Below are 26,936 nucleotides of genomic sequence, written 5' to 3' on the forward strand. Positions count from 1 at the left end.
TAATACCTGTACCTGCTCATAATACCTGTACCTGCTCATAATACCTGTATCTGTTCATAATACCTGTATCTGTTCATAAAACCTGGACCTCATAATACCTGTACCTGGTCATAATACCTGTATCTGCTCATAATACCTGTACCTGGTCATAATACCTGTACCTGCTCATAATACCTGTACCTGCTCATAATACCTGTACCTGCTCATAATACCTGTACCTGGTCATAATACCTCTCACTGCTCATAATACCTGAACCTCATAATACCTGTACCTGCTCATAATACTTGAACCTCATAATACCTGTACCTGGTCATAATACCTGTATCTGTTCATAATACCTGTACCTCATAATACCTGTACCTGCTCATAATACCTGTCCCTGGTCATAATACCTCTAACTGCTCATAATACCTGAACCTCATAATACCTGTACCTGCTCATAATACCTCTACCTGCTCATAATACCTGTACCTGCTCATAATACCTGTACCTCATAATACCTGTACCTGCTCATAATACCTGTACCTCATAATACATGTACCTGCTCATAATGAACTGTACCTGCTCATAATACCTGTACCTGCTCATAATACCTGTACCTGCTCATACCTGTCCCTGGTCATAATACCTCTAACTGCTCATAATACCTGAACCTCATAATACCTGTACCTGGTCATAATACCTGAACCTGCTCATAAAACCTGTACCTGCTCATAATACCTGTACCTGCTCATAATACCTGTACCTGCTCATAATACCTGTACCTGCTCATAATACCTGTACCTGCTCATAAAACCTGTACCTCATAATACCTGTACCTGCTCATAATGAACTGTACCTGCTCATAATACCTGTATCTGCTCATAAAACCTGTACCTCATAATACCTGTACCTGCTCATAATGAACTGTACCTGCTCATAATACCTGTACCTGGTCATAATACCTGTACCTGCTCATAATACCTGTACCTGCTCATAATACCTGTACCTGCTCATAATACCTGTATCTGTTCATAATACCTGTATCTGTTCATAAAACCTGGACCTCATAATACCTGTACCTGGTCATAATACCTGTATCTGCTCATAATACCTGTATCTGTTCATAAAACCTGGACCTCATAATACCTGTACCTGCTCATAATACCTGTACCTGCTCATAATACCTGTACCTTCTCATAAAACCTGTACCTGGTCATAATACCTGTAGCTCATAATACCTGTACCTGGTCATAATACCTGTACCTGCTCATAATGAACTGTACTTGCTCATAATAGCTCTATCTGCTCATAATACCTGTACCTGCTTATAATACCTGAACCTGCTCATAATACCTGTACCTGGTCATAATACCTGAAACTGATAATACCTGAACCTGCTCATAATACCTGTACCTCATAATACCTGTACCTCATAATACCTGTACCTGCTCTTAATGACCTGTACCTGCTCATAATTACCTGTTCCTCGTAGTAATACCTGAATCTCATAATACATGTACCTGCTCATAATACCTGAAACTGATCATAATACCTGAAACTGATAATACCTGAACCTTCTCATAAAACCTGAACCTCATAATACCTGAAACTGCTCATAATACCTGAACCTCATGATACCTGTACCTGTTCATAATTACCTGTACCTTCTCATAATACCTGAACATCATAATATCTTAAACTGCTCATAATTACCTGTACCTTCTCATAATACCTGAACCTTCTCATAATACCTGAACCTCATAATATCTTAAACTGCTCATAAGCCACCCATCATCAGGTGCATAAAAAGTCAGCTCTGTCTCAGACACACTTGCGGTGAATAACCAATGGCGATATCCTCCAAGCCCAATGCAACCATGGGTTTTGGATGCAACTCGTCTATAACGCACATGGCTCTATTTATATGGATAAGAGCGTCTGCTAAATGACTTAAATGTAAATGTTTATATGAACATAGACCATTTGAAGTAATTGCTTGCACCAGTGCAGTGAAATGCATCAATGGTAAAATGTACAATGTTAAAGAGTGATAATTGATTAACCTATAAGAAGTAGTCTAGGCCCAAGTGAAATATTTGATATAACCTATAGTGTAATAAGAATAACAATGACAATGATAAGAATAAGTACAAATAATAACATACCCTACATGTACAGTACATGAGAAACCTACAGTGCCTTCAGAATGTATTCACACCCTTTGACTTTTCCCTAATTTTGTTGCGTTACAAATTGAATTAAAAATATATACATTTAGATTTTTTCAGTCACTTGCCTACAAACAATACACCATAATGTAAAGGTGTAATTCTGTTTTTTTTTTTTTTTCTCAAAAAAATGAAAATCTGAAATGTCTTGAGTCAGTAAGTATTCAACCCCTTTGTTATGGCAAGCCTCAATTAGTTCAGAAGTAAACATTTTATTAAAAAGTAAAGTAAGTTGCATGGACTGTGTGCAATAATAGTGTTTAATATGATTTTTTTTTATTGACTCCCTCATCTCTGTACCCCACACATACAATCATCAAAAGGAGGAGATCACAGGAGTTGCTTGCCAAGAAGACAGTGAATGTTCCTGAGTGGTCTATTTACAGTTTTAACTTAAATCTTTAACTTAAATCAAGGCCTGAAAATGGCAAGGCCTGAAAATGACTGTCTGAGCAACAAATCAAATCAAATTTTATTTGTCACATACACATGGTTAGCAGATGTTAATGAGAGTGTAGCGAAATGCTTGTGCTTCTAGTTCCGACAATGCAGTAATAACCAACAAGTAATCTAACTAACAATTCCAAAACGACTGTCTTATACACAGTGTAAGGGGATAAAGAATATGTACATAAGGATATATGAATGAGTGATGGTACAGAGCAGCATACAGTAGATGGTATCGAGTACAGTATATACATATGAGATGAGTATGTAAACAAGGTGGCATAGTTAAAGTGGCTAGTGATACATGTATTACATAAGGATGCAGTCGATGATATAGAGTACAGTATATACGTATGCGTGTGTGACGGCCCTGAATTTTTCTGAACCGTCTCAGTGCAGCTCCTTCCAATAGGGCGCTTTCCCTTTAATTCCCAATTAAATAGCCAGCATCAGCTGCGCGAAAGGGGGGTTCCGAAGCTTCTCTATTCCGTTTGTTTTGTTGCTGTTACACGTGTGTTTTGTAGCCTAAGAGAGTTTACCCAGGATCGGATCCACTCTTTGCGTCCCTGGACTACACCTCTCCGTTCTTCGTGGCCTTTCTCCGCTGGAGATCTGTTGGCGGATTGGATTGTCTGACTGACCGACTGACTACCACCTTTTTGTATACGGTATTTCATTTGTTTGGATGTGATGTATACTGTGATTTATGTAGTTAGTTGTAGTTGAGGACTTAATTAAGAGTTGATCCGCTTTAAAGTTCTGTGGTAAAGTAATTGTTATATTGATTGTATGTTTAATACTGGGTTTACGCTACACGGAATGAACGGACAAACATCGCGTGACAAGTCACTTGAGTTCACTGAACTCCTTTACCGGGCTGGACTCTTTTTAGGCCCGAGGTACAGGACATTTCTGGAGGAACCAGAACTCATTGTGATATTATTAGATGTGTGTGTGTAAGCATTGTTGTTGCTAATACAACCCACGCAACGGAATATAGTTGTTTTTGAAGTTCTTTCCAATGTTTAAAACATTGGAAAGAACTTCAAAAACAACTATATTCTTTTACATAAGTCCTTTGTATTGGTGTAGACTTGACGGACCAGATGTATTGGTGTAGACTTGACGGACCAAACTAAAAGGAGAAACCAATGTTTTCTCTGGTAGGCACAACCTACCTGGCACCCCTATAAATAATAACCTCAATTCAAAACCGTTACAATATGAGATGAATAATGTAGGGTAAGTAACATTATATAAGGTAGCATTGTTTAAAGTGGCTAGTGATATATTTACATCATTTCCCATCAATTCCCATTATTAAAGTGGCTGGAGTTGAGTCAGTGTCAGTGTCAGTGTGTTGGCAGCAGCCACTCAATGTTAGTGGCGGCTGTTTAACAGTCTGATGGCCTTGAGATAGAAGCTGTTTTTCAGTCTCCCGGTCCCAGCTTTGATGCACCTGTACTGACCTCGCCTTCTGGATGATAGCGGGGTGAACAGGCAGTGGCTGGGGTGGTTGATGTCCTTGATGATCTTTATGGCCTTCCTGTAACATCGGGTGGTGTAGGTGTCCTGGAGGGCAGGTAGTTTGCCCCCGGTGATGCGTTGTGCAGACCTCACTACCCTCTGGAGAGCCTTATGGTTGAGGGCGGAGCAGTTGCCGTACCAGGCGGCGATACAGCCCGCCAGGATGCTCTCGATTGTGCATCTGTAGAAGTTTGTGAGTGCTTTTGGTGACAAGCCAAGCTTTTGGTGACAATTTCTTCAGCCTCCTGAGGTTGAAGAGGCGCTGCTGCGCCTTCTTCACGATGCTGTCTGTGTGAGTGGACCAATTCAGTTTGTCTGTGATGTTTATGCCGAGGAACTTAAAACTTGCTACCCTCTCCACTACTGTTCCATCGATGTGGATAGGGGGGTGTTCCCTCTGCTGTTTCCTGAAGTCCACAATCATCTCCTTAGTTTTGTTGACGTTGAGTGTGAGGTTATTTTCCTGACACCACACTCCGAGGGCCCTCACCTCCTCCCTGTAGGCCGTCTCATCGTTGTTGGTAATCAGGCCTACCACTGTTGTGTCGTCCGCAAACTTGATGATTGAGTTGGAGGCGTGCGTGGCCACGCAGTTGTGGGTGAACAGGGAGTACAGGAGAGGGCTCAGAACGCACCCTTGTAGGGCCCCAGTGTTGAGGATCAGCGGGGAGGAGATGTTGTTGCCTACCCTCACCACCTGGGGGCGGCCCGTCAGGAAGTCTAGTACCCAGTTGCACAGGGCGGGGTCAAGACCCAGGGTCTCAAGCTTGATGACGAGCTTGGAGCGTACTATGGTGTTGAATGCCGAGCTGTAGTCGATGAACAGCATTCTCACATAGGTATTCCTCTTGTCCAGATGGGTTAGGGCAGTGTGCAGTGTGGTTGAGATTGCATCGTCTGTGGTAAGCAAATTTGAGTGGGTCTAGGGTGTCAGGTAGGGTGGAGGTGATATGGTCCTTGACTAGTCTCTCAAAGCACTTCATGATGACGGAAGTGAGTGTCACGGGGTGGTAGTCGTTTAGCTCAGTTACCTTAGCTTTCTTGGGAACAGGAACAATGGTGGCCCTCTTGAAGCATGTGGGAACAGCAGACTGGTATAGGGATTGATTGAATATGTCGGTAAACACATCGGCCAGCTGGTCTGCGCATGCTCTGAGGGCGCGGCTGGGCATGCCGTCTGGGCCTGCAGCCTTGCGAGGGTTAACGCGTTTAAATGTCTTACTCACCTCGGCTGCAGTGAAGGAGAGTCCGCATGTTTTCGTTGCAGGCCGTGTCAGTGGCACTGTATTGTCCTCAAAGCGGGCAAAAAAGTTATTTAGTCTGCCTGGGCCCAAGACATCCTGGTCCGTGACTGGGCTGGATTTCTTCTTGTAGTCCGTGATTGACTGTAGACCCTGCCACATGCCTCTTGTGTCTGAGCCGTTGAATTGAGATTCTACTTTGTATCTGTACTGACGCTTAGCTTGTTTGATAGCCTTGCGGAGGGAATAGCTGCACTGTTTGTATTCGGTCATGTTACCAGTCACCTTGCCCTGATTAAAAGCAGTGGTTCGTGCTTTCAGTTTCACGCGAATGCTGCCATCAATCCACGGTTTCTGGTTAGGGAATGTTTTAATCGTTGCTATGGGAACGACATCTTCAATTGACGTTCTAATGAACTCGCACACCGAATCAGCGCATTCGTCAATATTGTTATCTGACGCAATACGAAACATATCCCAGTCCACGTGATGGAAGCAGTCTTGGAGTGTGGAGTCAGCTTGGTCGGACCAGCGTTGGACAGACCTAAGCGTGGGAGCCACTTGTTTTAGTTTCTGTCTGTAGGCAGGGATCAACAAAATGGAGTCGTGGTCAGCTTTTCCGAAAGAGGGGCGGGGCAGGGCCTTATATGCGTCGCGGAAGTTAGAGTAACAATGATCCAAGGTTTTTCCACCCCTGGTTGCGCAATCGATATGCTGATAAAATTTAGGGAGTCTTGTTTTCAGATTAGCCTTGTTAAAATCCCCAGCTACAATGAATGCAGCCTCCGGATAAATGGATTCCAGTTTGCAAAGAGTCAAATAAAGTTTGTTCAGAGCCATCGATGTGTCTGCTTGGGGGGGGGGTATATACGGCTGTGATTATAATCGAAGAGAATTCTCTTGGTAGATAATGCGGTCTACATTTGATTGTGAAGAATTCTAAATCAGGTGAACAGAAGGATTTGAGTTCCTGTATGTTTCTTTCATCACACCATGTCTCGTTAGCCATAAGGCATACGCCCCCGCCCCTCTTCTTACCAGAAAGATGTTTGTTTCTGTCGGCGCGATGCGTGGAGAAACCCGCTGGCTGCACCGCCTCGGATAGCGTCTCTCCAGTGAGCCATGTTTCCGTGAAGCAAAGAACGTTAGTCTCTGATGTCCCTCTGGAATGCTACCCTTGCTCGGATTTCATCAACCTTGTTGAGACTGGACATTGGCGAGAAGAATGCTAGGGAGTGGTGCACGATGTGCCCGTCTCCGGAGTCTGACCAGAAGACCGCCTCGTTTCCCTCTTTTTCGGAGTCGTTTTTTTTGGTCGATGCATGGGATCCATTCCGTTGTCCTGTTTGAAAGGCAGAACACAGGATCCGCGTCGCGAAAAACATATTCTTGGTCGTACTGATGGTGAGTTGACGCTGATCTTATATTCAGTAGTTCTTCTCGACTGTATGTAATGAAACCTAAGATGACCTGGGGCACTAATGTAAGAAATAACACGTAAAAAAACAAAAAACTGCATAGTTTCCTAGGAACGCGAAGCGAGACGGCCATCTCTGTCGGCGCCGGAGTGCAATCAATCAATCAGCAACCAACTTGGCAGAGCTTGAAGAATTCAAATAACAATGTGCAAATGTTACACCATACAGGTGTGGAGAGCTCTTAGAGACTTACCCAGAAAGACTCACAGCTGTAATCGCTCTTAGAGACTTACCCAGAAAGACTCACAGCTGTAATCGCTCTTAGAGACTTACCCAGAAAGACTCACAGCTGTAATCGCTCTTAGAGACTTACCCAGAGAGACTCACAGCTGTAATCGCTCTTAGAGATTTACCCAGAAAGACTCACAGCTGTAATCACTCTTAGAGACTTACCCAGAAAGACTCACAGCTGTAATCACTCTTAGAGACTTACTGTAACGGCGTTCTTCTATCTCCTCCTCTGACGAAGAGGTAGAACAAGGATCGGACCAAAATGCAGCGTGTTGATGATTCATGATATATTTTAATGCAGGAAAAACAATACAAGCGGAAACGACAAAATAAATGAAAAGTGAAAAACCGAAACAGCCCTTATCTGGTGCAAACACAAAGACAGGAACAATCACCCACGAAAACACTCACAGAATATGGCTGCCTAAATATGGTTCCCAATCAGAGACAACGATAATCACCTGTGACGACCCTCCCACTCTGTCTGCCGTATTCTCTCTTTGTTCTTGTTTCCTTATTAGGATGCCGGTGGGCGGAGTTGGGAGGGTCGTCAGCTACATGGGAAACACCTGGGCCAGGTGTCTCCCAGGATAAATAGACCTCTTCCACATTCATGGAGGAGACTCTCTCCATGCAGACACCTTTTGTAGATTGTGTTGTGGTTCTTGGTGGCCTTTTGTTTGCTTTGGCACCTTTCATCAACCTGCATTATCACATTCATTCATGCATGCAAAACACTCACTTACACTACTTATTACTGATTACACACACCATTGTATATTATACTTAGTTGCTTTTGTTAATAAATACATATTTTGCTACTCCTTATCTCCACGTTGTCTCCCTTTGTTACGGGCTTTGAGCCGGTTCGTGACACACCTGACTCTGATTGAGAACCGCCTCAGGCAGCCATAGACTACGTAACACCCCACAAAACTCCTAAGACAAAAACACACCACAATAACCCATGTCACACCCTGGCCTGACCAAATAAATAAAGAAAACACAAAATACTAAGACCAAGGCGTGACACTTACCCAGAAAGACTCACAGCTGTAATCGCTCTTAGAGACTTACCCAGAAAGACTCACAGCTGTAATCACTCTTAGAGACTTACCCAGAAAGACTCACAGCTGTAATCACTCTTAGAGATTTATCCAGAAAGACTCACAGCTGTAATCACTCTTAGAGACTTATCCAGAAAGACTCACAGCTGTAATCACTCTTAGAGACTTACCCAGAAAGACTCAACAGCTGTAATCACTGCCAAAAGGTGCTTCTACAAAGTATTGACTCAGTGGTGTGAATACTTATGTAAGTGTATTCCTGTGTTTAATTTTCAATACATTTGCAACAATGTCAACATTTTTATTTCACTTTGTCATTGTGGGGTATTGCGTGCAGATGGGTGAGAATTTATTTAATTCAGGCTGTGACACAGCAAAATGTGAAATAGGTCAAGGGATATGAATACTTTCTGAGGAAACTGTAAATGCCTATTAGCCGAAAGTCTATTGTATAGTGCATCCTTTTAGCCTCTAGAATGTACATAGTCTGAAGTTTGTCGGGAGGTGAGCACATTCTCACCTCAATAAATGCCAACTTTTGTTTTGAAAACTAGCGTGCACCTTTTGGTGTATGCTTTGTACTTAGGCCCCTGCAAAGGAAGGAGGGAGACGGGACTAGTGTGACAGTTATGGAGAAGACCAAAAGAATGTGGAGGGGAGCATGACAGAGTTAGAGCAAGGACCAATGGAAGGTGGTCGGTGGCGAGTGATGGTGTATCTGATTGGCTGTGGCAGCGGTAATGGTAAGTGAGAGGTAATTAGACATAAAAGACTATTGTGCAGCACTCCATCCGCTAAACAGAGCCCAGCCACACTACCAACACATTTATCTTCATCCATTTAGCAGGAGGCACAGGGGCAGGGCCAACATAACAGATCGTCTCCATCTGTCTTTTACATGTTAGTCATTTAGCAGACGCTCTTCTCCAGAGCGACTTACAGTTAGTGCATTCATCCTTAAGATAGCTAGGTGGGACAACCACATATCACAATTCCAGCTTGAACTTTCAACTAATCTGTTCTAGACCATTGTTACTCAACTCCCAAGCAAGAAGAGAAGGCACTCCCTCACCCACCCCCCTTTGAGCAAATCAGATCATGACACTATACTCCTGCTTCCTGTTTTACAAACAAAAGCTCAAACAGGATGTCTCAGACTTTTATGCAGGAGTGCTGAGGGCTTGTTAGCTGCTTTCCTCCTGGCTACCACAACCCCGGCCAACAGCTCCGCACCCCCCGCAGCTACTTGCCCAAGCCTCCCCAGGTACACCTTCACCCAAATCCAGATAGCAGATGTTCTGAAAGAGTTGCAAAACCTGGACCCGTACAAATCAGCTGGGCTAGACAATCTGGACCCTCTCTTTCTAAAATTATTTGCCGCCATTGTTGAAACCCCTATTACCAGTCTGTTCAACCTCTGTTTTTCGTATCGTCCGAGATCCCTAAAGATTGGAAAGCTGCTGCAGACCCACTGGCTCCAGGTCATCTATAGGTCTATGCTAGGTAAAGCCCCGCCTTATCTCAGTTCACTGGTCATGATAACAATACCCACCCGTAGCACACGCTCCAGCAGGTATATCTCACTGGTCATCCCCAAAGCCAACACCTTCTTTAGCCGCCTTTCCTTCCAGTTCTCTGCTGCCAAAGACTTTAGCGAGTTGCAAAAATCGCTGAAGTTGGAGACTTATATTTCCCTCACTAACTTTAAACATCAGCTATCTGAGCAGCTAACTGATCGCTGCAGCTGTACATAGCCCATCTGTACATAGCCCATCTGTAAATAGCCCACCCAATCTACCTACCCCATCCCCATATTGTTTGTATTTACTTTTCTGCTCTTTTGCACACCAGTATTTCTACTTGCACATCATCATCTGCTCATCTATCACTCCAGCGTTAATTTGCTCAATTGTAGTTACTTTGCTACTATGGCCTATTTATTGCCTTACCTCCTCTTGCCATTTGCACACACTGTATATAGACTTTCTTTTTTACTATTGTGTTATTGACTGTACGCTTGTTTATTCCATGTGTTGTTGTTTGTGTCGCACTGCTTTGCTTTATCTTGGCCAGGTCGCAGTTGAAAATGAGAACTTGTTCTCAACTAGCCTACCTGGTTAAGTAAAGGTGAAATGTATATATTTTTAAACAAACACGAGAGGTGTGGCATCCCTCAAAGTGGAACCCCTAACCCTGGAACCCCTAACCCTGGAACCCCTAACCCTGAAACCCCTAACCCTGGAACCCCTAGCGATGCACAGTTCCACCTGACAGTTCACCTGTGCCAGAGGGGTTCAGCACTTGGAAGATGCGAGAGGGACACCCAGAGGCACCAGCACGCAGCTGGGATAATGCCATCCGACTCTCAACACAGTGTTCCAGCTGCTGGCAGAATTGTGCTCTCCCATTGGCCTTCACAGCCACATGGAGGTGCACAAGTGTCAAAAGTGCTAACGCACCCCTACCCTCATCCACAAGAGGAGGATTCATCATCATAGTCTTCAGTGGACAGGCAAGATGGATATGCCAGGAGCCCATCGTTCACAACCCACAACTCCCAGCAGGGTCCCATTCCGCTCAGCCACCCTGCAAGGACACTTGATGGGATCGGGCATCAGAAAGCTAGCAGAACTATGGCTGAAGAAATCCCCCAAAAAACTGGCACAGCAATCAGGACTCTTCTCTCTTAGGTTGCTGGAGAGACTTATAGGTCCAGGAGGCATTGCCTGAGCCCATGAGGATGGTGATTAAGCAGCCACAGGGGAGGGAGGGCCACCATCGTTTCCTACACTGCATGTGACAGCAGAGACTGGAAAGACTGGGGTATGACGGGAGGGTCCGGAGGAACTGTTTTAAAAAAGACTAACATTATGCAGATACTATACATGATATACTGTATACATACACAGAGTGTACAAAACATTAGGAACACCTGCTCTTTCCATGACATAAACTGACTGGGTGAATCCAGGGGAAAGATATGATCCCTTATTGATGTCACCTGTTAAATCCACTTCAATCAGTGTAGATGAAGGGGAGGAGACGGGTTAAAGAAGGATTATGTATGTATACCATTCAGAGGGGGAATTGGCAAGACAAAAGATTAAAGTGCCTTTGAACGGGTATGGTAGTAGGTGCTAGGCGCACCTGTTTGAGTGTGTAAAGACCTGCAACTCTGCTGGGTTTTTCATGCTCAACAGTTTTCCACGTGTATCAAGAATGGTCAACCAAAGGACATCCAGCCAACTGCAGGCCAGTGGGCGAAAACGGGTAATTGAAGAAAGAGGTACAAAAAAGGTTGAAACGAATTGCGCAGAGCAACAGATGGGCTAGTTAGTCAACTGACAGTCCAGTACAACATTGGTGCCCTAAGAGTCATAAACAAATGCACAACTCATAGTACCTAGACATGGTTCGGGTTCCACTTCTTTTAGCAAAAAAAACAACAAACTGCGATTGCAGTGGGCTAAGGAACAAACAAATATTGGACACAGGAGAATTGGAAAAACATTGGTCTGGTCTGATGAATCTGCTGTTTCATGCTGATGGGAGGACTTAGGGTATGGAGAAAACCACATGTACATGCATCCATCGTGCTGCATGTCAACATTGCAGGCATAATTTTTTTAAACATTTATTTAACTAGGCATGTCAGTTTAGAACAAATTCTTATTTTCAATGACAGCCTAGGAACAGTGGGTTAACTGCCTGTTCAGGGATAGAATGACAGATTTGTACCTTGTCGGCTTGGGGATTTGAACTTGCAACCTTTTGGTTACTAGTCCAACACTCTAGGCTACCCTGCCACCCCATTGCCAATCAGGTGTATTTCCTTCATGGCAGCAGTGTATATATCTACTAATGGATTTGCCCCAGCAGGATAATGCCCCAATGCCACAAGGCTTGGATTGTCCAGGAATGGTTCCACAAACAGGCTGTAGGGTATTTTGGAACTCCATTCAGCTTTATTTTTTACTGCTAATGTTAATGTTCATGTTTCTAATAAGTGAATTGCCTTATCTATCTCGTAGCCTATATTCATTACCAAAATGACCTAGCTGTAAGGGGCTGTCTATTGTTCTGATACAGTACAGCAGAGACAGGCTACAGATTTCAAAAGCACTCAATGATCTCTGAGTCTCTGCATTTTGACTTTGTTTATTGTGGTATAGCGTGATTATATAAGCAGAATTCAATATAATTTAAATCCAAGAAACCCCCAAAACTGTAGCCTTCTCGACGATTTCAATTGTCCCTTAATCACTTTATTCTGGCACCAGGTCTGCTGTGATTCCAACACTTTTGCTTTTCTGTTTCTGATATTTTACCTAGTTTGCAAGTGATCACTAGTCATCATCACCACCAAAACCATCCTCATTGCCATCATCGCCACCAACACATCGTCATCATACTCATCATGAGTTGCAACCTCTGCAACCACTGTGATTGTTATTATTGTCTGACCCTGCTGGTCATCTATGAATGTTTGAACTTCTTGGCCATGTTCTGTTATAATCTCCACCCGGCACAGCCAGAAGAGGACTGGCCACCTTTCAGAGCCTGGTTCCTCTCTAGGTTTCTTCCTAGGTTCTGTCCTTTCTAGGGAGTTTTTCCTAGCCACCGTGCTTCTACATCTGCATTGCTTGCTGTTTGGGGTTTTAGGCTGGGATTCTGTACATCGGCTGATGTAAAAAGGGCTTTATAAATACATTTGATTGATTGATTGATTTGATCATCATCACCACCATAATCATCACCAATACCATAATCATCACCAATACCATCATCCATACCATCACCATCATCATCATAACCAATACCATCACCAATACCATAATCATCACCAATACCATCATCCATACCATCACCATAATCATCACCAATACCATAATCATCACCAATACCATCATCATCATCACCATCATCATCACCAATACCATCACCAATACCATAATCATCAATACCATAATCATATAATAATATATATCATATAATATCACCATCATTAGCAGACATTTTATCATTACAGTCATCATACATTCTACATCATCAACACTCACCCTGGCATCACCATGCTCATCAACTGAGCTATCATCAAGGACCATCATCCAATACCATCACCATCATCAACAATATCATCACCAATACATATCATCCCCAATACCATCATCATCATCATCATCACCAATACCATAAATCATCAACATATCATCATCATCATCATCACCAATATCACCATCACCATCATCAACATCACCATCATCATCACCATCATCAACATCACCATCATCAACATATCATCATCAATAACATCATCATCATCATCATATCATCATCATCATCATCACCATCATCCATACCATCATCATCACCAATACCATCATCAACATATCATCACCGATACCATCATCAACATATCATCACCAATACCATCATCATCACCATCATCACCAATACCATCATCATCATCACCAATACCATCATCACCATCATCGTCTCTCTCACTGAAGAGGAGTGTTAGGCAAGGACCCTGATATAGCAGACAGCTATTTGAGGAATGAGGAGTAGAGGAGCTTGGGAGAAGCAGACAGGAATAGATGAGCAACGAAAAATGGTGCCTTCGGGGCTTACGATGACTGTAGCAGTTAGTAATAAGAGAAATGATGTGTTTGGAGTCACAGAGACGTTTCTAGCTGGTGTAATATATGCAATGCCAGTGATTTTACACAGGAAAAGTGAAGAAGACTTGACAAGCTCTAAAAGAGGTCATGTCAGACCGTGCTGCCACACTGCAGAACCAATGGCAGTGTTTCTTGTGAGTAATTTGAATGGTGACATATACTGACTAAGGTTCTAATATCTCTGTAGCGCTGCATATTGTTATACATGTCCTTACTTTATGTCCTTTTGCTTATGAGGTGAAAGTGAATACTCGTTGGTACTTACCTGAAATAATTCAACACCATTGATAACTACCAGATACTTCACATAGTGAAGCTTGTATCAATGAATCACAAAGATACGGAAAATGTAATTACTGTTTTAACAAGTCATTTCTAACTATCTGGTAAACACCGGGTTGTAAAATAAAGCCGTTTTACTAGCCTTCTCCATCCTCCCAACAGTAGGTCTATGCCAGGTCCCTGGCAGTATAACAAAGGGGACACTTGAGGCCCAGCACTTCATGCTCTGACAAATCATGACAGAGGCCCGACACTTCATGTTCTGACAAACCAAGATAGAGGTACAATTTTCAGAGAATATGATTCACTCATGCCTCGTGGCAGTCAAGGAAGAAGATTATATATTAACAGTACCAGTTAAAAGTTTGGACACACCTACTCATTCCAGGATTTTTCTTTATTTTTACTATTTTCTACCATTGTAGAATTATAATGAAGACATCAAAACTATGAAATAACACAAAAAGTGTTAAATAAATCAAAATATATTTTAGATTTGACATTCTTCAAAGTAGCCACACTTTGCCTTGATGACAGCTTGGACACTCTTGGCATTCTCTCAACCAGCTTCATGAGGTAGTCACCTGGAATGCATTTAAATTAACAGGTGTGCCTTGTTAAAAGTTAATTTGTGGAATTTCTTTCCTTCTTATTGTGTTTGAGCCAATCAGTTGTGTTGTGACAAGGTAAGGGTGGTACACCTCAGAAATTGCAGCTTAAATAAATGCTTCTCAGAGTTCAAGTAACAGACACATCTCAACATGAACTGTTCAGAGGAGACTGTGTGAATCATGGTCGAATTGCTGCAAATAAACCACTACTAAAGGACACCAATAATAAGAAGAGACTTGATTGGGCTAAGAAACACAAGCATTGGACATTATTAGACTGTTGGAAATGTGTCCTTTGGTCTGATGAGTCCAAATTTGAGATTTTTGGTTCCAAACGCTGTTTCTTTGTGAGATGCAGAGTAGGTGAATGGATGATCTTCGCATGTGTGGTTCCCACCGTGAAGCATGGAGGAGGAGGTGTGATGGTGTGGGGTTGCTTTGCAGGTGACACTATCAGTGATTTATTTAGAATTCAAGGAACACTTAACCAGCATGGCTACCACAGCATTTTGTAGCGATATGCCATCCCATCTGGTTTGGGTCTAGAAGACCAGTATCCCGGAGTCGCCTCTTCACTGTTGACGTTGTGTTGGCATGACACGGTGTGTTGGCATAGCCAGTTGAGGACTTGTAAAGCATCTGTTTCTCAAACTAGACACTCTAATGTACTTGTCATCTTGCACAGTTGTGCACCGGGACCTCCCACTCCTCTTTCTATTCTAGTAAGAGCCAGTTTCTGCTGTTCTGTGTAGGGAGTAGTACACAGCATTGTACGAGATCTTCAGTTTCTTGGCCATTTCTCAGAACAAGAATAGACTGATGAGTTTCAGAAGAAAAGTCTTTGTTTCTGGCCATTTTGAGCCTGTAATTGAACCCACAAATGCTGATGCTCCAGATACTCAACTAGTCTAAAGAAGGCCAGTTTTATTTCTTCTTTAATCAGAACAACAGTTTGCAGCTGTGCTAACATAATTGTAAAAGGGTTTTCTAATGATCAATTAGCCTTTTAAAATGATAAACTTGGATTAGCTAACACAACGTGCCATTGGAACACAGGAGTGATGGTTGCTGATAATGGGCCTCTGATATTCCATTAAAACTCAGCCGTTTCCAGCTACAACAGTCATTTACAACATTAACAATGTCTACACTGTATTTCTGATCAATTTGATGTTATTTTAATGGACAAAAAATGAGTTTTTCTTTTAAAAACAAGGACATTTCTAAGTGACCCTAAACTTTTGAACAGAAGTGTATATATATATATATTTTTTTCTGACTCTTGAACAATTGTACAATATTACAAATGCAAATATTATTCACTGTTATAGACAAACATACATCAGAAATAAATGTATTTCTAAATTTACAGTATCAAATAATCTTGAAATATTTTAAGGTAATTGCAGTTCCATTAGTGAGCAGAAGATTTTTTCTTTGTACATGCAGTAAACACATCTTAATGTGTCAGTTACAGTACCTCTATAACCTGATATTATTTCCTGTCATCTATGTGGGCCATTATGCGGAATGCATATCTGTGCAGACAGGTGGGTAGACAACAACATGATTTAATGTGTGTGTGTGTGTGTGTGTGTGTGTGTGTGTGTGTGTGTGTGTGTGTGTGTGTGTGTGTGTACGTGTATGCGTGTGCTGGTTACGGTTGTGTTTAGCTGTGTGGTCTTCCTTGCCTCGGATATTTGACCCACATGCTTGGATGTTTTCCCTGATAACACATTATGCTTAGTCTGATGTTAGCTACAGCTGTCCTTTTCGCAGTTGTCTTTCATTGTTAGCAAGTAGGAGAAGCGTTCACCAACGATTAAAGTGAACGTTAGGTGAAACTGACAGGCCACCTCTACGGCTGTCAGCTATCTGAAGCAGAACTAGGATGAGAAGATTAAAATACTTAGACACTTAACCCTCACTGTTGAAAGCATTAGTGTTGACCTATCAGAAAAGACACAAGCGCAAACCCACCTAAAGACACAGTCACAGTCACAGTCACAGTCACACTCACTCACACTCAGTCACAGTCACACTCACTCACACTCAGTCACAGTCACACTCTTCACACTCACAGTCACACAGTCACACACACACACACACACACACACACACACACACACACACACACACACACACACACACACACACACACACACACACACACACACACACACACCCGTGCAATTGCAAAGATACTTTTCTGACCACTACTACTGATTCATGTTTTACTACAGTACACGCTTTCAAACTATCATATCGCATCAGAATAACCTTCATAAATGTGTTAAGTCCTGGCGGCAGGCATTAATTAAGGAAATGACTGAAGTGCTCTAAATTTCGCCGTGTGTGTTAAGTCTCTGTCCTTCAAAAACCCTGATGCCGAAACGTAAGGCAGGAGAGATTACCACGACCTTTATAGAGCGACTGGAAGTAATCCTTCTCAGTGTATCTTCCACACAATCTGCGTTCTCTTTTTTTACTCTCAAGGAACTGATTTCAGGTGGCTTTCAACTGGTTGCGTGTGTGCACTTAAAACAGTGAACAGTGGTCCCCATAAATAATGCTACAGAGTTGTGGAAAGCGAATGAAATATACAACTGTCTCCTCCTTACTGCAGAGTAAGCACAGATGGTCCTCGGATCAAGGACCCTTGGATGTATTGCAGGAGACTGCTCCAACAGAAGACATCACTTGATATCTGGAAAACCATTATAGTGACTTGTATGAATAATAGCATCGCGACCTTAAGACAAAAGGCCACTTTTCTGGATCTCTGTGTGTTAAATCCTGTAATACATTGTCATTAGGATGACTTGGAAGATTGACTGTATCTATGATTTAAAAAAAAAAACATACCTACATTGTATTCAGTGTATTCCCACTGGACACAGGTGTCAATTCAACATCTATTCCAAGTTGGATCAACGTCATTTTGTTAAAATTATGTGGGTTTTCCTCAAATGTGAAGATGACCCCCCCCCCTTCTCTCTGAAGGAGTCTCCTCTGTTAAGCAGAATAGATATTTAGGTCCAAATCTTATCTTAATCTTATTTAATCCGTTATTTACACTGTCCACATTATACAAAAGTATGTGGACACCCCTTCAAATGAGTGGATTCAGTTATTTCAGCCACCCACCCTGGCTGTCAGGTGTATAAAATCAAGCACACAGCCATGCAATCTCCATAGGGAAAAAACATCTTACTGAATCAGCTAAATATGTCTGCCTTCTGGACTGGAGCACTGAGTTCAGACACAGAGGATTTACACAGGCAGCGTAATTCTGATCTTTTTTTCTTCTAATTGGCCATTTGACCAGTAAGATCAGCTCTGAAAAAAATCTGTTGTGATAAGATCTGATGTGATTGGTCAAAAGACAAATTAGTGGAAAGAAAATATCAGAAGTGTGCTGCCGTTGAAGTCGGTAGTTTACATACACTTAGGTTGGAATCATTAGAACTCGTTTTTCAACCACTCCACAAATTTCTTGTAATTAACAAACTATAGTTTTGGCAAGTCATTTAGGACATCTACTTTGTGCATGACACAAGTCATTTTTCAAACACTTGTTTACAGACAGATTTTTTAATTTACTGTATCACAATTCCAGTGGGTCAGAAGTTTACATACACTACAGTCGTGGCCAAAAGTTTTGAGAATGACACAAATATACATTTTCACAAAGTCTGCTGCCTCAGTTTGTACGATGGCAATTTGCATATACTCCAGAATGTTATGAAGAGTGATCAGATGAAATGAAAGTAATTGCAAAGTCCCTCTTTGCCATGCAAATGACCAGAATCCCCAAAAAACATTTCCACTACATTTCAGCCCTGCCACAAAAGGACCAGCTGACATCATGTCAATGATTCTTTCGTTAACACAGGTGTGAGTGTTGAAGAGGACAAGGCTGGAGATCACTCTGTCATGCTGATTGAGTTCGAATAACAGACTGAAAGCTTCAAAAGGACGGTGGTGCTTGGAATCATTGTTCTTCCTCTGTTAAACATGGTTACATGCAAGAAAACACGTGCCGTCATCATTGCTTTGCACAAAAAGGGCTTCACAGGCAAGATATTGCTGCCAGTAAGATTGCACCTAAATCAACCATTTATCGGATCATCGCAAACTTCAAGGAGAGCAGTTCAATTGTTGTGAAGAAGGCTTCAGGGCGCCCAAGAAAGTCCAGCAAGCTCCAGGACCGTCTCCTAAAGTTTATTCAGCTGCAGGATCGGGGCACCACAAGTACAACGTTTACTCAGGAATGGCAGCAGGCAGGTGTGAGCGCATCTGCATGCACAGTGAGGTGAAGACTTTTGGAGTATGGCCTGGTGTCAAGAAGGGCAGCAAAGAAGCCACTTCTCTCCAGGAAAATCATCAGGGACAGACTGATATTCTGCAAAAGGTACAGGGATTGGACTGCTGAGGACTGGGGTAAAGTCATTTTCTCTGATGAATCCCCTTTCCGATTGTTTGGGGTATCCGGAAAAAAAGCTTGTCTGGAGAAGACAAGGTAAGCGCTAACATCAGTTCTGTGTCATGCCAACAGTAAAGCATCCTGAAACCATTCATGGGTGGGGTTGCTTCTCAGCCAAGGGAGTGGGCTCACTCACAATTTTGCCTAAGAACACAGCCATGAATAAAGAATGGTACCAACACATCCTCTGAGAGAAACTTCTCCCAACCATCCAGGAAAGTTTTGGTGACAAACAATTCCTTTTCCAGCATGATGGAGCACCTTGCCATAAGGCAAAAGTGATAACTAAGCGGATCGGGGAACAAAACATCTATATTTTGGTTCCATGGCCAGTAAAATCCCCAGACTTTAATCTCATTGAGAACTTGTGGTCAATCCTCAAGTTGCGGGTGGACAAACAAAAAAACACAAATTCCGAAAAACTCCAAGCATTGATTGTGCAAGAATGGGCTGCCATTAGTCAGGATGTGGCCCAGAAGTTAATTGACAGCATGCCAGGGCGGATTGCAGAGGTCTTGAAAAGAAGGGTCAACACTGGAAATATTGACTCTTTGCATCAACTTCATGTAATTGTCAATAAAATCCGGAGACACTTATGAAATGCTTGTAATTATACTTCAGGATTCCATAGTAACATCTGACAAGAAATATATACAGACAGTGAAGCAGCAAACTTTGTGGAAATTAATATTTGTGTCATTCTCAAAACTTTTGGCCACGACTGTAAATTTACTGTGCCTTTAAACAGCTTGGAAAATTCTAGAAAATGATGTCATGGATTTAGAAGCTTCTGATAGACTAATTGACATCATTTGAGTCAATTGGAGTATGTATAACTGTGGATGTATTTCAAGGCCTACCTTCAAACTCAGTGCTCCTTTGCTTGACATCATCGGAAAATCAAAAGAAATCAGCCAAGACCTCAGAAAAAAATTGTAGAGCTCCACAAGTCTGGTTCATCCTTGGGAACAATTTCCAAATGCCTGAAGGTATCACGTTCATTTGTACAAACAATAGTACGCAAGTATTAACACCATGGGACCACGAAGCCATCATACCACTCAGGAAGGAGACGTGTTCTGTCTCCTAGATATGAACATACTTTGGAGCAAAAAGTGAAAATGAATCCCAGAACAACAGCAAAGGACCTTGTGAAGATGCTGGAGGAAACAGGTACAAAAGTATCTATATCCACAGTAAAACGAGTCCTATATTGACATAACCTGAGAGGCCGCTCAGCAAGGAGGAAGCCACTGCTCCAAAACCGCCATAAAAAAAAGCCAGACTACGGTTTGCAACTGCACATGGGGACAAAGATTGTACTTTTTGGAGAAATGTCCTGTGGTCTGATGAAACAAAAATAGAACTGTTTGGCCATAATGACCATCGTTATGTTTGGAGGAAAAGGGGGGGGGGCTTGCAAACCGAAGAACACCATCCCAACCATGAAGCACAGGGTTGGCAGCATCATGTTGTGGCGGTGCTTTGCTGCAGGAGGGACTGGTGCACCTCACAATATAGATTCATGGGGCAGGAAAATGATGTGGATATATTGAAGCAACATCTCAAGACATCAGACAGGAAGTTAAAGCTTGGTCGCAAATGGGTCTCCAAATGGACAATGACCCCAAGCATACTTCCAAAGTTGTGGCAGAGTGGCTTAAGGACAACAAAGTCAAGGTATTGGTGTGGCCATAATAAAGCCCTGACCTTAATCCTATAGAAAATGTGTGGTCATATCTGAAAAAGTGTGTGCGAGCAAGGAGGCCTACCAACCTGATTCAGTTACACCAGCTCTGTCAGGAGGAATGGGCCAAAAATCACTCAATTTATTGTTGGAAGCTTGTGGAAGGCTACCCGAAACGTTTGACCCAAGTTAAGCAATTTAAAGGCAATGCTACCAAATATGAATTGAGTGGCCAAACTTGATGAAAGACTTAAAAGCTGAAATCAATCATTCTCTCTACTATTATTCTGACATTTCACATTCTTAAAATAAAGTGGTGATCCTAACTGATTTAAGAGAGGGATTTTTTACTTGGATTAAATATCAGGAATTGTGAAAAACTGAGTTTAAAATGTATGTAAACGTCCGACTTCAACTGTATCTGTGTAAACACAACCAGAGTTTCGACACTCAGAGGCGCAACAGAGCGAGAGTTCCAGGAACACTCGGGAAACAGACCAAGCAAAACAGGCCGGGGTAGGAGAATTGAATGAGAGGAGTTAAAAATTATTCCTTAGTTGTTAATTTTTTTATCTAAATCTGAAGGTACAACCAAGATTCGAGCCGCTGTAGATGAACATGTTATCACTCCCACTTCGTGAAAATGACAAACTGACAGGGTATAATTTATTAAAAAACTATTTTATATTGAAGGAGTGCATATTATTTGACGACCTGCAAATAAGCAGTGCGGCGCAAAGTCGCCCGTTAGAAACATGTCATCAGATCTACGCATGAGATTAGTTGGCCAACGTCACCATGACGTCAGTTTTTGCACCTCTTCGTGTTGTTACCGTCTTTGGTTCAACCCTTGACTGTTCTCACCCGTCCCTCTCTAATGGATTAACCAAGGAAACCACAAGACCAGTTGGATATTTGCGACATGCCGAGATCATGGGAGGTGTGAATTTACAGTCTTTTATCTTTGAAATACTTGTAACTTAGGGTTGGGACATGGCCAGGTGGGTTGGAACATGGCTAGGTTGGTTGAGACATGGCTAAGTGGGTTGGGGTGTGACTAAGTGGGTTGGGACACGGCTAGGTGGATTGGAACATGGCCATGTGGCTTGGAACATGGCTAGGTTGGTTGAGACATGGCCAGGTGGTTTGGAACATGGCATGGTGGGTTGAGACATGGCTAAGTGGGTTGGGACGTGACTAAGTGGGTTGGGACACGGCTAGGTGGGTTGGGACGTGACTAAGTGGGTTGGGACGTGGCTAGGTGGGTTGGGACGTGACTAAGTGGGTTGGGACATGGCTCGGTGGGTTGGGACATAGCCAGGTGGGTTGGGACATGACCAGGTGGGTTGAGACATGGCCAGGTTGGTTGACACATGGCTAGGTGGGTTGGGACATAGCCAGGTGGGTTGGGACATGGCCAGGTGGGTTGGGACATGGCCTGGTGGATTGGGACATGCCCAGGCGGGTTGAGAAATGGCTAGGTGGGTTGATACATGGCCAGGTGGGTTGAGACATGGCCAGGTTGGTTGAAACATGGCCTGGTGGATTGGGACATGCCCAGGCGGGTTGAGAAATGGCTAGGTGGGTTGATACATGGCCAGGTGGGTTGAGACATGGATAGGTGAGTTGAAACCAGGTTGGGACATGGCAAGACATGCATCACCACCCTGGATGGTTCCAACCTTGAATATGGGACATCTATAAGTACCTAGGTGTCTGGCTAGACTGCAAACTCTCCTTCCAGACTCCATCAAACATCTCCAATCAAAAATCAAAAAGAGTGGCTTTCTATTCCGGCCTGTGTTGTAAAACTGACTATGGCCAGGTGGGTTGAAACTGGATGGTCTAGTGCCATGTTTTGTTGAAACATGGCTATGGTGGGTTACATATTCGGACATGGCTCCAGGTGGGTTACAACATGGCTAGGTAAAGATTCACTGGTCACGAATCCGAGCAGGGCCAACACCTTGGGACATGGCTGTGACTGGAACGAATTGCAAAAATCGCTGAAGTTGGAGACTTTTATCTCCCTCATGTATTAGACTTCAAACATCAGCTTCCGAGAGACATGGCAGCTGTAGGTGATTCATATGTTCCCATTAGACTTTTCTGGTTTGAGACATATCAACCTGGCCCATGATTCATATGTTAATCTATTAGACTCATGGTTTTGCACACATTGGACATTTTTTTCTAGGTTAGATTCATATGTAACTAGAACTCAGGGTTGGGACATTGCTATCTTGGCCAGGTCGCATTCATATTGTTCTAAATAGAGATCATGGCTCGGAGATTCATATGTAATAGAGTCAGGGTTGGGACATGGCTAGGTGATTCATATGTAATAGAGTCAGGGTTGGGACATGGCTAGGTGATTCATATGTATTAGACTCAGGGTTGGGACATTGCTAGGAGATTCATATGTAATGGAGTCAGGGTTGGGACATTGCTAGGAGATTCATATGTAATAGAGTCAGGGTTGGGACATTGCTAGGAGATTCATATGTAATAGAGTCAGGGTTGGGACATTGCTAGGAGATTCATATGTAATAGAGTCAGGGTTGGGACATGGCTAGGTGATTCATATGTAATAGAGTCAGGGTTGGGACATGGCTATGTTCATATGTAGAGTCAGGGTTGGGACATGGCTAGGAGATTCATATGTATTAGACTCAGGGTTGGGACATTGCTAGGAGATTCATATGTAATAGAGTCAGGGTTGGGACATTGCTAGGAGATTCATATGTAATAGAGTCAGGGTTGGGACATTGCTAGGAGATTCATATGTAATAGAGTCAGGGTTGGGACATTGCTAGGAGATTCATATGTAATAGAGTCAGGGTTGGGACATGGCTAGGAGATTCATATGTAATAGAGTCAGGGTTGGGACATTGCTAGGAGATTCATATGTATTAGACTCAGGGTTGGGACATTGCTAGGAGATTCATATGTAATAGAGTCAGGGTTGGGACATTGCTAGGAGATTCATATGTAATAGAGTCAGGGTTGGGACATTGCTAGGAGATTCATATGTAATAGAGTCAGGGTTGGGACATTGCTAGGAGATTCATATGTATTAGACTCAGGGTTGGGACATGGCTAGGAGATTCATATGTATTAGACTCAGGGTTGGGACATTGCTAGGAGATTCATATGTATTAGACTCAGGGTTGGGACATGGCTAGGTGATTCATATGTATTAGACTCTGGTTTGAGACATGGCAAGGTGATTCATATCTATTAGACTCAGGGTTGGGACATGGCTAGGTGATTCATATGTATTAGACTCAGGGTTGGGACATGGCTAGGAGATTCATATGTATTAGACTCAGGGTTGGGACATTGCTAGGAGATTCATATGTAATAGAGTCAGGGTTGGGACATGGCTAGGTGAATCATATGGATCTGGCTTCAGATTCAATGTATTGGTAGATCCTTTGAGATCCCCCAAGGACAAAACATTCCTCCGCTCGAATAAAACACTCTTGTTGTTTGGATTTTCAAACCCAAACAACGGGCCCTCAGATCCTCATAGTTTACCTGCTGCACCATTGAGATAATCTTGACTGGCTGCATCACCTCTTGGTACGGCAACTGCAAGGCGCTACGGATAATGATTTGTACGGCCCAGTACATTACTGGGGCCGAGCTCCCTGTCCCTCAGGACCTTTATACCAAGCGGTGTCAGGGGAAGTCCCAAAATATTGTCAAAGACTCCAGCCAGCAATACCAGTGCACCAAGTCTGGATCCAAGAGGATCCTGAACAGCTTCCACTCCCTAGCCACAAGACTGCTAAACAAGAGCGCTGAATAGCTGATCAAATGGCTACCCAGACAATCTGCATTGAGCCTTTTTTGGCACCAATTATCTTGCACTGACTCTATGCGTACACGCTGGACTCTACCCACCCATACGCTGGACTCTACCCACACACTGGACTCTACCCACCCACACGCTGGACTCTACCCACCCATACGCTGGACTCTACCCACACACTGGACTCTACCCACCCACACGCTGGACTCTACCCACCCACGCGTTGGACTCTACCCACACGCTGGACTCTAACCCCCCACACGCTGGACTCTACCCACACATTGGACTCTACCCACACACTGGACTCTACCCACCCACCTGCTGTGCTCTATCCACCCACACGCTGGACTCTACCCACCCACACGCTGGAATCTACCCACACACTGGACTCTACCCACCCACCTGCTGGACTCTACCAACACACTGGACTCTACCCACCTGCTGGAATCTACCCACACACTGGACTCTACCCACCCACCTGCTGTGCTCTACCCACCCACACACTGGACTCTACCCACCCACATGCTGGACTCTACCCACACACTGGACTCTACCCACCCACCTGCTGGACTCTACCCACACACTGGACTCTACCCATCCACCTGCTGGACTCTACCCACCCACACACTGGACTCTACCCACACCTGCTGGACTCTACCCACCCACCTGCTGGACTCTACCCACCCACAGGCTGGACTCTACCCACCCACACACTGGACTCTACCCACACACTGCTGGACTCTACCCACCCACACTGCTGGACTCTACCCACACACCTGCTGGACTCTACCCACCCACACGCTGGACTCTACCCACCCACCCGCTGGACTCTACCCACCCACCTGCTGGACTCTACCCACTCACACACTGGACTCTACCCACACACTGGACTCTACCCACCCACACACCTGCTGGACTCTACCCACACACCTGCTGGACTCTACCCACCCACACGCTGGACTCTACCCACCCACCTGCTGGACTCTACCCACACACCTGCTGGACTCTACCCACACACCTGCTGGACTCTACCCACACACCTGCTGGACTCTACCCACCCACCTGCTGGACTCTACCCACCTACCTGCTGGACTCTACCCACCCACCTGCTGGACTCTACCCACCCACCTGCTGGACTCTACCCACCCACCTGCTGGACTCTACCCACACACCTGCTGGACTCTACCCACACACCTCTACCCACACACTGGACACACACACACACACACACAACACACACACACACACACACACACACACACACACACACACACACACACACACACACACACACACACTACACCCCCCACACACACGCTACATATTCCCAAAAGCACATAACATACTGACACCACACACACATACACACTCACTCACACATACTGTCTATTATCTATCCTGTTGCTTAGGTACTTTATACCTAACTACTATGATACAAAACAACAACAAAAATTGACTTCTGAATGCACTGGGCCTGTATTAAGGATCCCCCCCCACACCCTCCCCACCCCCTCATTCACCGCTATTTGCATGCCCATGCAGCTGATAATGACCCATCAAAACTAATAGTTCAAACACAATAGCTGTATCCAGAAGAGGCCATTACATTGACAATAGTCTGATGGGTGACAATATTATCAATTGTCAAGACTGCTAAACAGCGTGAAATTGACACAACGGCAGAGTAGCTGAGCATTTCATTTTTACTGATTTCCTTATATGAACTGTGGCTCAGGAAAATCTTTAAAATTGTTGCATTTTGTGTTATTATTTTTGTTTAGTTCATACATACAAATAACATTTCTACAATGATTGCAATAGTTACATTTCCAATAATTCATATCGTCTTTCTAACAATGTACATTCACTCATTTCACAGGAGACAGTTGCCAACCTCTGCACCCTTGATTGCTGACCCACATCAGGTACCCAACAACATCAGCAGAGGAACACTGATGCCTTGTGCCAAATCTGCAGACTTGTCGAGAGAACATTTGGGCTTCTGAAGTTGAGGTTCAGATGTCTGGACCACTCAGGAGGTGCCCTACAGTACTCGTCCACTCAGGAGGTGCCCTACAGTACTCGTCCACTCAGGAGGTGCCCTTACAGTACTCGTCCACTCAGGAGGTGCCCTACAGTACTCGTCCACTCAGGAGGTGCCCTACAGTAC

The 26,936-nt window shown here is 43.6% G+C and overlaps 1 long non-coding RNA gene across 1 annotated transcript; it reads left to right on the forward strand.

The window, feature by feature from the left end:
* The first annotated feature begins 3,139 nt into the window (after positions 1-3,139).
* Positions 3,140-26,936, forward strand: LOC127910707 (uncharacterized). The gene is made up of 3 exons (XR_008075905.1): positions 3,140-3,326; positions 8,757-8,945; positions 26,646-26,936. It is a non-coding gene; the product is annotated as an uncharacterized LOC127910707 (long non-coding RNA).

Source organism: Oncorhynchus keta, chromosome 22, assembly GCF_023373465.1.
Source record: "Oncorhynchus keta strain PuntledgeMale-10-30-2019 chromosome 22, Oket_V2, whole genome shotgun sequence".
Lineage (NCBI taxonomy): Eukaryota > Metazoa > Chordata > Actinopteri > Salmoniformes > Salmonidae > Oncorhynchus > Oncorhynchus keta.